The sequence below is a fragment of the Aplysia californica genome, unplaced genomic scaffold (genome assembly GCF_000002075.1).
Source record: "Aplysia californica isolate F4 #8 unplaced genomic scaffold, AplCal3.0 scaffold00064, whole genome shotgun sequence".
In the NCBI taxonomy this organism is placed as follows: Eukaryota; Metazoa; Mollusca; class Gastropoda; order Aplysiida; family Aplysiidae; genus Aplysia; species Aplysia californica.
This window is the reverse complement of record NW_004797334.1, coordinates 1,092,848-1,106,513: the sequence shown is the minus strand read 5'-3', so window position 1 is coordinate 1,106,513 and position 13,666 is coordinate 1,092,848. Positions and strand designations below refer to the sequence as shown.

The window sequence follows — 13,666 nt, the reverse complement described above, 5'->3', positions numbered from 1 at the left end:
GACAGCAACCTGTGAGGAAAAGCGAGGAGAATATCCAACCAGCTGTTAACTGGCACGATCAGCAGGCAGACCCTTTCATGGATCCTGGAGAGGAGAGAGGAGCAGCTATGGCATTGTGCCGCCTGCAATGATGCCTATTCTCCAACCAAGTAAGCAAGTAAGTAAGTCCCTACCCTAGCAACACAAACAGTGTCTGTGGTGTAGCGGTCAGCCACATCGCTGCCGGACCTAAAAGACATAGGTCGATTCCAGTGAAAGGAGAATTTTTGTCGAGCATCTGTTGTAAGTGTTTTACGGCCTTGCAATTTAGCTGCATAAGGTCATATGAGCGTGCGGGACACATTAAAAATTTTCAGTAGGTAGGAAATTTTGAATTTTGCCCGGATGGCGGCCGAAGCCTCCTCTTATCGATTTTAGATCACCAAGGGATCTTTAACGTGCGCAACTTTCACATGTGCCCTTCGAGATTTTTCGCCCTTGTCCAAGAAGGCTAGGTGTAGATCTTTCCTACCAGAAGATCAGGGGTGTAGCTGAAAGACAGCAGCAAGAAGAAACCAAAGAGTAGCAGTAGAAAGACTGCAGAAAGAATCAGGAGCCTAGAGGATGGGGCAAAGGAGGTGAGGGGGTGGGGGCAGAAAAAAGAGACGAAATCAGACGACAGAACATTACTAGAGAGCAGGAAAGGAGGTGAACGGAGAAACATTTAGAGAAGAAAACTTTTCGGTCACTTCGCGGATTCGAACACGGGACCTTTGAGTGAGAGGCCAACACCTTAACCTTTAGGCCAACAGAGCCCCCTTGAGCATCTCTGTATTTGTGCTGAGACTTAGTATCCCCCTCAGCCTGGAAGGGACCTGACCAAGGAGTTTAGAACTTACTGTAAACTCCTTGGACCTGACAGACAGGGTCGAAGCAACCCCTTCCTAAATGATCTAAATCTCGTCGATGGCGGCGTGAAACCTCTATAATTACTTTGTTACTTTTAAGGCAGTGAGTTCCTGGCAGCAGGCAGAACCACTGTCACCTAGCTGTAACAACCCCACCTTTAGGGACCCCCCTAACCCCCCCCCCCCCCCCCCCCCGAAAAAAAAAAAAATATCGCTTCGGCTTCCGCAAAACAAAAACAAACCAAAAAAAACCCAAAAACCCCCAACAACAACCGACAAACCGCAACACTCAAACAAACGCAAAAAAACCCAAAAAAAACCCAAAACACCAAACAACAACAAACAAACAAAACAAAAAAATCTCAAAAAACCCCCAAAAAACAACAAAACAACAACAACAACAACAACAGCAACAACAACAACAACAACAACAACAGCAACAACAACACCCTCCTCCCCCAAAAAAAAAAAACAAAAAAAAACAAACAAACACAAACAAACAAAAAAACAACCTCAAACAAACCAACGATCACGTGGACAAAAAAGCGCAATATGTGACGATTATTTCGATGCAGCGCCTATTCTTTCCTTCATTCCAACTTCTTTTGCCTTTGTTTGATTTGTTTTTGTCTTTGTTTGTTTTGTTTTTGTTTGTTGTTGTTTTTTTGTTACTGATGATGGGCAATCACCAACTGTTTGAAAATTTTAATTTTTAATTTGAAAAAACAACAATAACAAACAAACATGTTTTTGGTAAAGTTCTTTTGTGGAAGAGGTTTGAGCTAAATGACTGCGAATTATGATAGAATGCACACCCACAGACATACAAACAGGCACACACAGACACACACATAGACACACACACACACACACAAACACATGCACACACACAGACACACAAACAGACACACAAACAGGCACACACAGACACACAAACAGACACACACACACACTCACACACACACACACACACACACACACACACACACGCAAACAGACAACCAAAGGAGGGGAAGGGACAGTCGGGCTCCCCTTCCAGAAAGGCTGGATTGAGTGGCTGGGAAAAAAAAAGAGGTTTGGGGCGGGGAGGAAAAGGGAGAAGAATGGGAAAATGGTGAAGACCGGGGGGGGGGGGGAAGGAAGGAGGGTGTCAGAGGAGAGAATTTGGTGGAGGAGGGGGGGGGGGGGGGGGGGGGCTGTCTAAACTTGAGATTGTGCATTCCCGTAAATACTCGTAGAAGGTGGAGCCAGGGGATCGGATGTTGTCTCTCAGATGAGCCAAGCTATAATAATAGTATAACGTAAAGATTGAACAACTGAAGTCTTTTTCTAAACAAGGATCCGTGCAAACTGCTGATAGTCTTCACAAGACTTGTCTTTTTTTGAATATCTTTGCTATACTTTTTGAAGATACAAGTAAATTGTGTGAAATTGTACGTATAGGTTAAACGCCCCTCGCAACACTGTAAGGGCATTATTTTTAAAGAGTCGGGAACTTCGAATATTATAACGTCCATCTCCGATAGGACTGAGCTAAATAGGAAAATTCGAGAAAAGAATAACCAGTCCCGAGGATACAATATTGGAATGGGCTGGGAATCGAACCCTCGAACCCGCAATCTCACCAAATGTGAGACAGCGTAGTGGAATCAAGCTCTTGTCAAAATAATCAAAGTGAAGAAACTAGCATTTCCCGCAGGTTTGTGAATTTTTATCAAATTTGTGTTTTTTGGCTCAACCCCTTTCATGCCCATTAACGAACTCATTTCTGTATGGAATTTTCTGAAAAACGTTGATTAAAGGCACAAAAAATGTAAATTTTCAGTTACCACCGACTCTTAAGCTAAGAAAATAACTAATCTTTGACAGCCATTTTCTCACTAATCTTACCTCTGAAAGCAGGTGACCCCCACCCCCTTCATTTGACAAATATCTCGACTTGCATTCAAGATAAATGGATACTTTTTTCACCTAAATAAAGACAAGTGAACAAGTTTTAAGATGATACCAATAATTCTACATGCCCCAAAATTGACGAGAGCCTGATTCCACCACGCTGTCTCACCAAATGTGTGTGTTTTGCTCCTCCATGAATGCAGTTGCCATCTAGTCAGTGTGAACAGAGCCACAGAGCTGAGAGTTGTCTTTGACGAGTGGTCGTAGGAGCAGGGTCGATTGTTGGTTGTACACGAGGGCGTAAGAAAAATGACAAGCTTAACCTAACACGTTTCAATATACACATGAAATAGTATTAAATATCATGGTTTCTTTTCATTATGACACATCCCAGTTTGCTAAGTAGGCAAATCTGGGGGCTATATCTTGAATCGTTTTTTGTTAGAAATGAAAAAATGTGAAATTATTTTTTAAATTCAAGACGGCCTCCAGGGTGACCACATTTTTTTGGGGGGGCGAAACTTTAAAAAAATCTTCTAAGACGTTCTTTATATGACGCTTCAATGTCACTGTAGTCATGGTTCAAGATACTGTGGTCATGAACAGTAAAAATACTAAAATCTCTTAGTGCTTGCTTAACATGTCTCGAAACAGTAAGATCTATGCTGAGTGAAGAAACCGAAGTGCAAAAACAAGACACACACTGCTGCTTTATCACTTGTATTATGTAATAATAATAATAAATGACATTTATATAGCGCTCAACCCCGATTAAAGTACAAAGGCTTTGAGCGCTTTACAATACAGTACAACGTATAACAGTAGCATAAAAGGTTTTGTTACGACTAAAAGAAAATCACTCCAAATATTCATCTTATTAATTTAAAAACAGAAACGACTTCAGCTGACAATATTTAAATGAATTATGTTATATAAAACCGAGATGGCATTGCGTGAATAGAAACAATATTAACTTTCTTTCGGGCGAATGATGACCACTTGATTGATAAAACACACTGATGAAAGAAATCATTAGCGTAGTTTCTCTTTTTATTGCTTTAACGATACATTCCGATATCAGCTGTTGTAGAGTAATTGTATCTCGACTTGGTGGAATCCGGCGCTTGTCAATTTTGGTTATATGGGGTTATTGGTATCATCTTAAAGCGTATTCATTTGCCTTCCTTGTTGTTGAAAAGTATCCATCTATGTTGAATAGAAGTCGAAATATTTGCGACTGAAGGATGTCACGGTCCGATGGTTTCGGGGGTAAAGTTAGCGAGAATATGGCCGCCAACGTTTGGTGACTTCCAGATCAAGAGAGTCCATGGACACTGTAAATATACATTTTTTAGTGCCTTTAATCAACGTTTTACGGTAAAATCCACACAGGAGTTTGTTTTTAAATTGACATAAAAGGTGTTGTGCCAAAAAACAAAGTGGGTGGTTGACGGTTGCTCTGGTGTGGTTTGCTTCTTCTTTCCTATTAAACATCTATTGTCTTATCTCCGCTCATTCTTTTTAGGTGTTTGTTACTCTCTTGTAACACCACTAATCTATGACACTTATTTGACCGTATTGTGTTGGAAGTGTCATAAAACTTTAACTTAAACAAAAAAAAAAAAAAAAATTAATTAAAAATTGCCAAACGGAAAGAAAAATGCTGTTTTCTTCCCATTCCATTCATTTGACGAGCGCTTGATTGCACCACGCTGCCTCACAATTGGACATCAGCCTCATCAGAACACGGACTGTTTTGAAGTCTGAATCCGAGTAAATTCAGAAATTGTGTCGTCCTTTTTGAAATTCTGCTTCTAGTTCAGCACCATATACGGTATGAGAATGACACGCTCTGTCCTCAGAGCTCACCACTTTGTGAACGGCGGGTCGTTGACTGCCTTATGTAAGCCTTAACCTCCACTCCATATGAAAGAACAGAAAAAGAAGGAGCAAAGAAAAAAAAGAGAAAGAAAGGGAGAAAGAAAGAAAGAAAGAAAGAGAGAAAGAAAGAAAGAAAGAAAGAAAGAAAGAAAGAAAGAAAGAAAGAAAGAAAGAAAGGAAGGAAGAAAGAAAGACAGAGAAAGAAAGAAAGAAAGGCAGAAAGAAAGAAAGAAAGACAGAAAGAAAAAATAAAGAAAGAAAGAAGTAAGGAAGAAAGGAAATATTCCCACTGCCACAAACAGAACAAATCAAAGTGACAATAAAATCATGTTCTTGGTCCTTATATTGCTTAGGCTTTGCTCCTAAGCGTTCTCAAAGTAAAAGCATTATCTCTTATTATCTCTATCTATCAGGACACCTCGTGTCTCTTTCTAAGACAACTTTTCTCCAAGTCAGACTCGGGATTTTCGTCCCCACCAGAGCGGCGCTAACTGAAGGGCAGCAGCAGTCTGGGTAGGTGTCGCAGGAACAAACACTTGCATTAACCCCTGTGAAATGATCCCGATCCGAAGCCTCGTTAGCGCTGTTTGATGTTCAGCAAGCGGGCTAGAGTTGCACGCCCCTTTCTGCCCATAAATTGATGACGCTTTTTCTGGCGGAAGTCACGACAACCCCTCCAACCCTGGGCATGTTTCGGCATCCAGGTTTCTATTACCAAATCTGATTGAGCCGTCCAACCTACCTCTCTTCTAAAGCTCAAGCTTTTCGTTTATCTAACCTGTCTCGGTCGCATGTGATATTGTGTTTAGCCTAGCATGCGACCATGAACCCTGCAGCAGGAAGAAATTAATGGTTGCAGTTCCATTAACCCGGTGAGAGCTGTGTTTCGGATCGGACATCTTTGAAGACCTGATTGTCAAGAAGGCGTGCTGATAACATACGGGTTCACTACACAGATCAAAAAAGGGTCAGTATACAGTGCGTGAAATTTCTGGTAGAGTTCAGAGACTAATAAGTAAGATGTGCTTCGAAATGTCTGCATCAGTCAGCTCTGGTGCAGTTGGAAGAAAGTTGTGTCTATTTGTTTAAGACAACATGCTTTGGAATCTGAGTGTGCTGCTTACTTAATAAAAAATACCTATTTTCTTTATTTCTGTCTCTCTCTGTCTCCCCCCCCCCTCTCACACACAAACACACATATACACACACACACACACACAAATACACATACACACAAACACACATACACACATACTCACATACACACGCACACACACACACACACACACACACACAAACACACACACACACAAACACACATACACACAAACACATACACACACACACAGACACCCCCCCCCCACACACACACACATACGCATTTCATTCCAGGTAGCTGAGTATGGCCAGTCCTCACCATTGCTAAAAGCAATCATTGCTGTTGTGTAAAAAGCAATCATTAAAAATAAATTAATTGATTAATTAATTTTTAAACATTAAAAAATAAATAAATAAATAAAATTAAAAATAGATAAATGTGAATACAATACATGAACAAAAATAAACAAGGGGGAAAAAACGCCAAACAACGACAATAAGTAGATAAGTTGACAAATTAAACAAGAAAAGTTGATGCTCAACTTCAAGAATATGAACAAAAGACTGAAATTTGTGAGTAAGTAAAGAATAACCTAAGCAATTATCTATTTGTGGTGGCCGAACTTTGCTGTTCAAAAGGCTTTTTAATGGCTGCATCGATCGACATGCGGTTTTTGCCCAAAAATTCTTTATAATATTCTCCAGAGCATGACGCCCTTGGTTTTTACAGTTTTGAGACAGTTTTTCTGGAAAAAGCCAAATTTCTTTATTTCGCCGATCGTTTTAGTAGGCCGACGCTTCTGTCTGTGTAATTTTAGAAAATTCGGAAGTGATATTTCGCGAGGCGCATTTTGTTTTGAGAGAACAGATCTATACCTTCTAATTTTTTGCGTCTCTCAAAATTTATTTCCCCATTCCAGTAGAGTGTAAATATAGTAGGCCAATGACTTTTAGTTGATGTTAAGGCACCGATCATTCCATTCATCGAAAGGAGACCCAGCTAATTGCATTTTAAAACGGAAAACTAACAAAACGTGTACTCATTATATTGATAAAAAAGACAACAGCTTACTGCACTGACTAACAGACGGAAAATAAATCAAACTAAATGTTTTCATCTTCTTTTATAACAAGCCCACGTAGATAAAATAATATGAATCTAACGCAGAAACAAACGTTTCCTGATTATCTCTATTTTGTCTATCTATTTATTTATTCTGTAAATGGGTATGCACACGCACAAAACACACATACACACACACATACACACATACACACACACACACATACACACAGAGAGAGAGAGAGAGAGAGAGAGAGAGAGAGAGAGAGAGAGAGAGAGAGAGAGAGAGAGAGAGAGATTATAATATTTAAAGCAAGTATAGAATAGAATAGAGTGGAAGAGAACATTGTAGAATATGATTTAATATAATATAAATAGAGAGCGTTTACAGTATTACTGTGAAAACACTTTGATATAACTTGGAAGATGTTAACAAAGAGGAAGAGGGCACAAACAAGAACCACTACCGCCGTCTGTGCTGTATGTAGTATTTAGGTAACAATAATAGACAGCTTTTGTATAACGCAAATCCCCTCTCAACAGCAAGCTCTATGCACTTCACAATCTATACTATTACCCCAGCAGACCTGAGAGCATTCTGAAACAACCTCAACTTCCTAGGAACCATACAGTGCCTCACTTTTACATGCAGCCAACCTCAGTTCAATTCTCGAATGGGGATAAATAATTGTTATCGATCGAGCATCTCGGTCTTTCTCCTGGGATGTTGTATTCCTCTCAGCCCGGGTTTGACCTAAATGGCCGGGTCAGAAACCCGCTTCCTAAATTACCTTTAATTACGTTGATGCGGGAATAATAACACCTGCTATAGTTGACCAAAAAATCTAGAATCATTGATTGACTACAAGAACAATTTTATGGTCAGCTTACCAAAGCATCTCACTAGCTAGAGAGCATATAGATCTAACAGCATAACAAAGTACGGAAAGAGAATATCCTATACTTTCATTGAATAATAAAATTAATAAAATATGGAAATAGTAGCAAAAATAAATAAGTAAATGAAAAACACACACATTAAAATTAAGAAATAAATGTAAAAAAGTAATAGATAAACAGACGATTACGTAAATATAGAGGTACTAACAGATAGAAAAATATGTGAATAAATAAATGTCCACATTCATTAACTAAAGTACTTGATATCAGTCCAGTATCATTAACAAACAGTCATTTTTTTTTAAATTATAGAAATAATAAAAAGCTCAGAATATTTTCTCTTTCTCTTTTGCATTCACAAAGATTGTGCGATTTAGAGACCTACACAATCGATCACCTAAAAACAAAACAGCTTTTCTTTTTATAAAATTAATAAAACCCAAACACGTGAGTTTTCCATTCTACTGCTCAAATATTGCTTTACTTTTATAAGTAGAATTCTATTTTTTCTAATCCTACAAAGAAATGAAATGGAATAATATCAATTGAAGAAGCTTTTTTAAAATGAACTGTTCAGGCTCAATCTTTGAGTAAAGAGAAGTCAGTAGACACAATAACGGTCATTTAGAACGGGGGAAAAGTAAGACGGACAGACAGAAACAACACTAGGCGGAAAGTAAAGAAGTAGGACCTACCAGCTAGGCGCCTTCCAACTACCCGCTTCAGGCTCATTCAAATTCACAGAACGCGTTGTAATTTCAAAGGTAAGACCTGTCGGAGGGCCCGTGTGCAAGTTGCGCACGTTAAAGATCCCCTGGTGGTCTAAAATCGATAAGGAAGAGTAGGCTTCGGCCGCCACCTGGGCAAAATTCTAAATTTCTTACCAACTGAAAAAGTTTAATGTGTCCCACGCGCTCATATGACCTTATGCAGTTGCAAGCGCCGTAAAGCACCTAAAAAAACAAACAGAGTTAAGACCCGAATAACAGCAATCGTAGTAATAGAACGTGGTACATGTACATATATGTACAGTATAGATTGTGAATCGCATAGAGCTTGCTGATACCAGACCATCAATGATTTATTTATAGAGGCACCAGCCATCCATGTCCAGGTGCTGTTTTAGCCTCTTTTTCCTGTATTCGGATTAATAATATCTTTTTGCCAGAGCTTGCTGATGGGCGGGGATTTGCGCTCTACAAATGTCATCGTTACATCAATAGAAACTCGAATGTACACCGAGAGATTAATAAAAATAGCACTATCGACAGCGATTACAGCAAGAACCAATTCCAACACAACGATTATTGTTAGAATTATGGCAACAGCAGCGGCAACTGAAGCAGCATCAGCGGGAACAGAAAACAAAATGACCATGTAAGCCAAAGTAAAGTAAAAACAACAGCAACAACAACAACAACAATAACAACAACAACGGTAACAAAGCGCTGTCGTATGACCCTATGCAGTTGCGAGCGCGGTAAAACACTTACAAAAAAGGTAATAACGGTAACAACAGCAATAACAACAGCAGTAGCAGCAACAACAACACAACAGCAGCAAATAATAGCAACAACAACTACAACCCCGATAGTTACAACTCAAGAACAAGAAACCTTAGCAGCAACAAAAGTAGGAAGAACAAGAGGGGAACTGGGACAACAGCAGAAGAACACAAAAAAACAATAACTAATAACAAATAACAAATAGAAATAACAATCACAAATCAAGCGAAACAACAACAACAACAACAACAGAAACAACAACAACAACAACAACAACAACAACAACAACAACAACAACAACAATACAAATTTCGCCATCATTATCATGAAAACGGCAAAAATAATGTGAAACTCAAACAATGGCAACTGCAATAATAACAATGCAAATGATCATAATCAAAATACTAATACTAAATAATAATAATAATAATAATAATAATAATAATAATAATAATAATAATAATAATAATAATACGTGTAATGATACTACTACTGCTACTACTACTAAAGATGCTGATGATAGTAATAATAATAATAATGATGATAATAATAATAATAATAATAATAATAATAATAATAATAATAATAATAATAATAATAATAATAATAATAATGATAATACATGTAATAATAGTAATAGCACTAGCGAAAATGATAAAACAATAGTCATATATAGTAATCATAGAAAGAAAGAAAGAAAGAAAAACTACAAGTAGAACTACGAATGAACCAATAATAATCATGGCTATAAAAGCAACCAGAAAATGCAATAACAACAGTGATTTGAATAGAAACAATAACTACTACTACTACTACTACTACTACTACTACTACTACTACTACTACTACTACTACTACTACTACTACTACTATAATAATTATTATAACAACAATAACAATAAAAATAATTTTGATGATAATAATAATAGCAATTAACAATAATAATAATAATAATAATAATAATAATAATAATAATAATAATAATAATAATAATAATAATAATAATAATAATAATAATAATAATAATAATAATAAATTATGATGGTGATGGCAATGATAACATATTATTTCTATAGGTGATACTGTTCCTTTTGTTGTTATTCAATTATTGTTAATTTCATTATGATACAATATACTAATATAATTTGTTGCTGTTAATACTTATTATGCTTTGTTGTTGTTGTTATTGTTGTTGTTATTATTATTATTACTACTATTATTATTATTATTAGTTTATTTTGGAAAAATATTATTATTGTTATTATTATTATTATTATTAGTAGTAGTAGTAGTAGTAGTAGTAGTAGTAGTAATAGTAGTAGTAGTAGTAGTAGTAGTAGTAGTAGTAGTAGTATTTTTTCTATGATCATCATTTTTATTATTATATCATTATAAAACTGATAAAACAGAAAAATTGTAGCACGGCAGGTCATGAGCGACAAATATTAAATGAATGAATGAATAAATAAATAAATAAATAAATACATCAAAAATAAATACATAAATAAATAAATAAATAAATAAATAAATAAATACATAAAGAAAGAAAGAAAGAAAGAAAGAAAGAAAGAAAGAAAAAAAGAAAGAAAGAAAGAAAAAAAGAAAGAAAGAAAGAAAATTAAGAAATAAAGAAATAAATGTTGCAATAACAAAAGGAAAAAAAAGAAACAATCTTTGTTTGTGTATTAAAAAAGAAAACGCTTTTATTGGCTGAAAAATAGAAAACTGACTTGTTTACATTACGGTCTGTTTTACAGAAACGCGCTCTGTTATTTATTTTTTTGTATTTTTGTTTTTCATTCTGTAGAAGCAAGTTCGGCTATACTATAATATTAATATCCTGTCGCACTCTTTCGTCCAGTGTTGAGACCGATGATATTAGTAACCATGGCAACGGTGATCTCTCTGACTCAGGAGGAGCGGAAAGAAAGAGGGAAATGTAGAAATGAGAAGAAAGCACTCCCTGGCACGAGCGAGAAGTTTCTGGAAATCTGCGCTTCTCAGTCACGGCATGCATGAGTTCAGTCTCAGAATAATTCTGTAATATTCATTGAGATCCATTTATGGAAATGATTATCTATTAATTTATTTGAAAAGTTATACACAGTTGGGATAACTTTGTCAAGAAAGAAATGTAGAAATAAGAAGAAAGTACACCCTGGCACTAGATCTAGCAAGAAGTTTTTGGAAATCGGAGTTTCTCTGTCACGGCATTACGGTAGTTCAGTCTCAGAATAATTCTGTAATATTCATTGAGATCCATTTATGGAAATGATTATCTATTTATTGGAAAAGTTATAGATCTACGCAGTTGAGATAATTTGGTCAAGAAAGAAATGTAGAGGGGAGAAGAGAGTACACCCTGGCACTAAATCTAGCGAGAAGTTTCTGGAAATCTGCGCTTCTCAGTCACGGCATGCATGAGTTCAGTCTCAGAATAATTCTGCAATATTCATTGAGATCCATTTATGGAAATGATTATCTATTAATTTATTGGAAAAGTTGTACAAAGTTGACATAATTTTGTCAGTGCTAAACGGTGTTGAACTGGATACAACACACGGAAATAGTGTGTGGTTGACGGGTGCTCAGGTGTGGTTTGCTCCTTCTTTCCAATCAAACATCAGCTATCATCCTTATCTCCCCTCCTTCTATTTTGTGGTTTGTTACTCTCTTGTAACACCTCTAATCCTCGGCACTTATATGACCTTTTTGTGTTACAAGTACCGTAAAACTCTGACTAAAACTAAAGGCGGAAATAGGCTTAATCCCCTTTTAAAAACTTTCTTTCTCGGGAATTGAACTCAGGTCATCTACGCACCACTTCGCATGGGGCCTGTACACTATCTTAGTTGTTTAGTTCATGATGTGCTAATGATCATAACAACAATAATATTATGAGTATCTATAGTGTGATAATTTGATAGTTAATATTAATAGTACGGACAGAAATAGTAATAATAATAATGATAACAATATTAATATAAGTGATAATAATAAAAATAATAATATTTGTAGTTTTGATAATGATAATAGTTATTATAATAATAATAATAATAATAATAATAATAATAATAATAATAATAATAATAATAATAATAATGATAATAATAATAATAATTATAATAATAATAATGATAATGAAAAGGATAATGAAAATAATGATGAGTGTAATGATACTATAAATAATATAATAATCATAATAATAATGATAATAATAATAATAGTAATAAGAATAATGTAACAAATGTATAATACATAATAATAATAATAATAATAATAATAATAATAATAATAATAATAATAATAATAATAATAATAATAATAATGATAATAATAATAATGATAATAATAATAAATGTTATTTAACTCCTGGACCAAATACTTTCGATGTAATTTTAAAAATAAGAAATAAACCCTGGCGCAAAACGAACAATACTTGTCAAACTCAGACAAGCCGAATGAAAATGAATAACAGCGACAAGAAAAGGCCAGGCCAGAACCCTTGAAAATATAATTATTAAAATACAATATTTTTTTTAAAAGTACTTAAAAGTAGGATGCTGCCATCAAGAAATGTAAATCCGTCCGATTGCATCTATACTATTCTTACTAATTCACTGTATTGATAATAGTTATAAAATAATAAAGTATGACCATGATAACAACCCCCCTCCCCCGTCCCCTACTCCTCTAAGCACACATAGACAGAATCTGTACCTAAGACTTATTTTTTTTTAAATAGCTAATGTAATGATGATGATAGTAAAAAAAATGATATTGGTAATAACAGTATGGAGGTAATAAAAAATGAAAATGATAATAACAGTGTGATAGCAAAGACATAACATAGAATGACATAATATTGATAATACCTGTTTGATAATAATGATATATAAAATGGATCTATATTGATTATAGCATTTTGATGGTAATGGTTCATAAATATAGAATCTATCTCTCTCTCTCTATATATATACACACTCACCAATACGTTATATATGTATATAATACACCAAAACAAGAAGGGAAAAAAATAAAATAAAATAACTGGCGCAATACATTACTGACCCTTCTCTTTCCAGGAAATCCTTCCGTATATTATTCCCTGGTGCAATAAAATAGGTGTGTTAGAGATAGAGACTCCTTCTTCTACCACTTCTCTATCCGGGTTCTAGAATACTCTAGACGTTTCCACTGTGAGCATGTTGTGTGTGTCACGTCTTCTTGGGGCACAGAGCAGACCAGACGTCGGCGCAATAAGGCACGTGCATGCGATCTTTTAATGTCAAACGAGGAAAAGAAATGTGTAACTTGGACTCTGTCTCGTGAATTATGTATTTGCCGCTCTATTTGTTGTTGTTACGAGAGTTGTTAGTTCTTCCGTGAAGTAAGTTATGGGGTTGTGGTGAGGTTGGGGTGGGGGGGGAGGTGTG

At 35.7% G+C, this 13,666-nt stretch overlaps 1 long non-coding RNA gene across 1 annotated transcript in view; it reads right to left on the bottom strand.

Annotated features, from left to right (window-relative positions):
• The window catches only part of LOC118477319, a 29,260-nt gene extending 15,695 nt beyond the window's left edge, over nt 1-13,565 (bottom strand). Inside the window, exon 1 of the long non-coding RNA XR_004858288.1 lies at nt 13,302-13,565. This is a non-coding gene — a long non-coding RNA (uncharacterized LOC118477319). The remainder of the gene's footprint in view (nt 1-13,301) is intronic.
• Between the last annotated feature and the right edge of the window lie 101 nt (nt 13,566-13,666).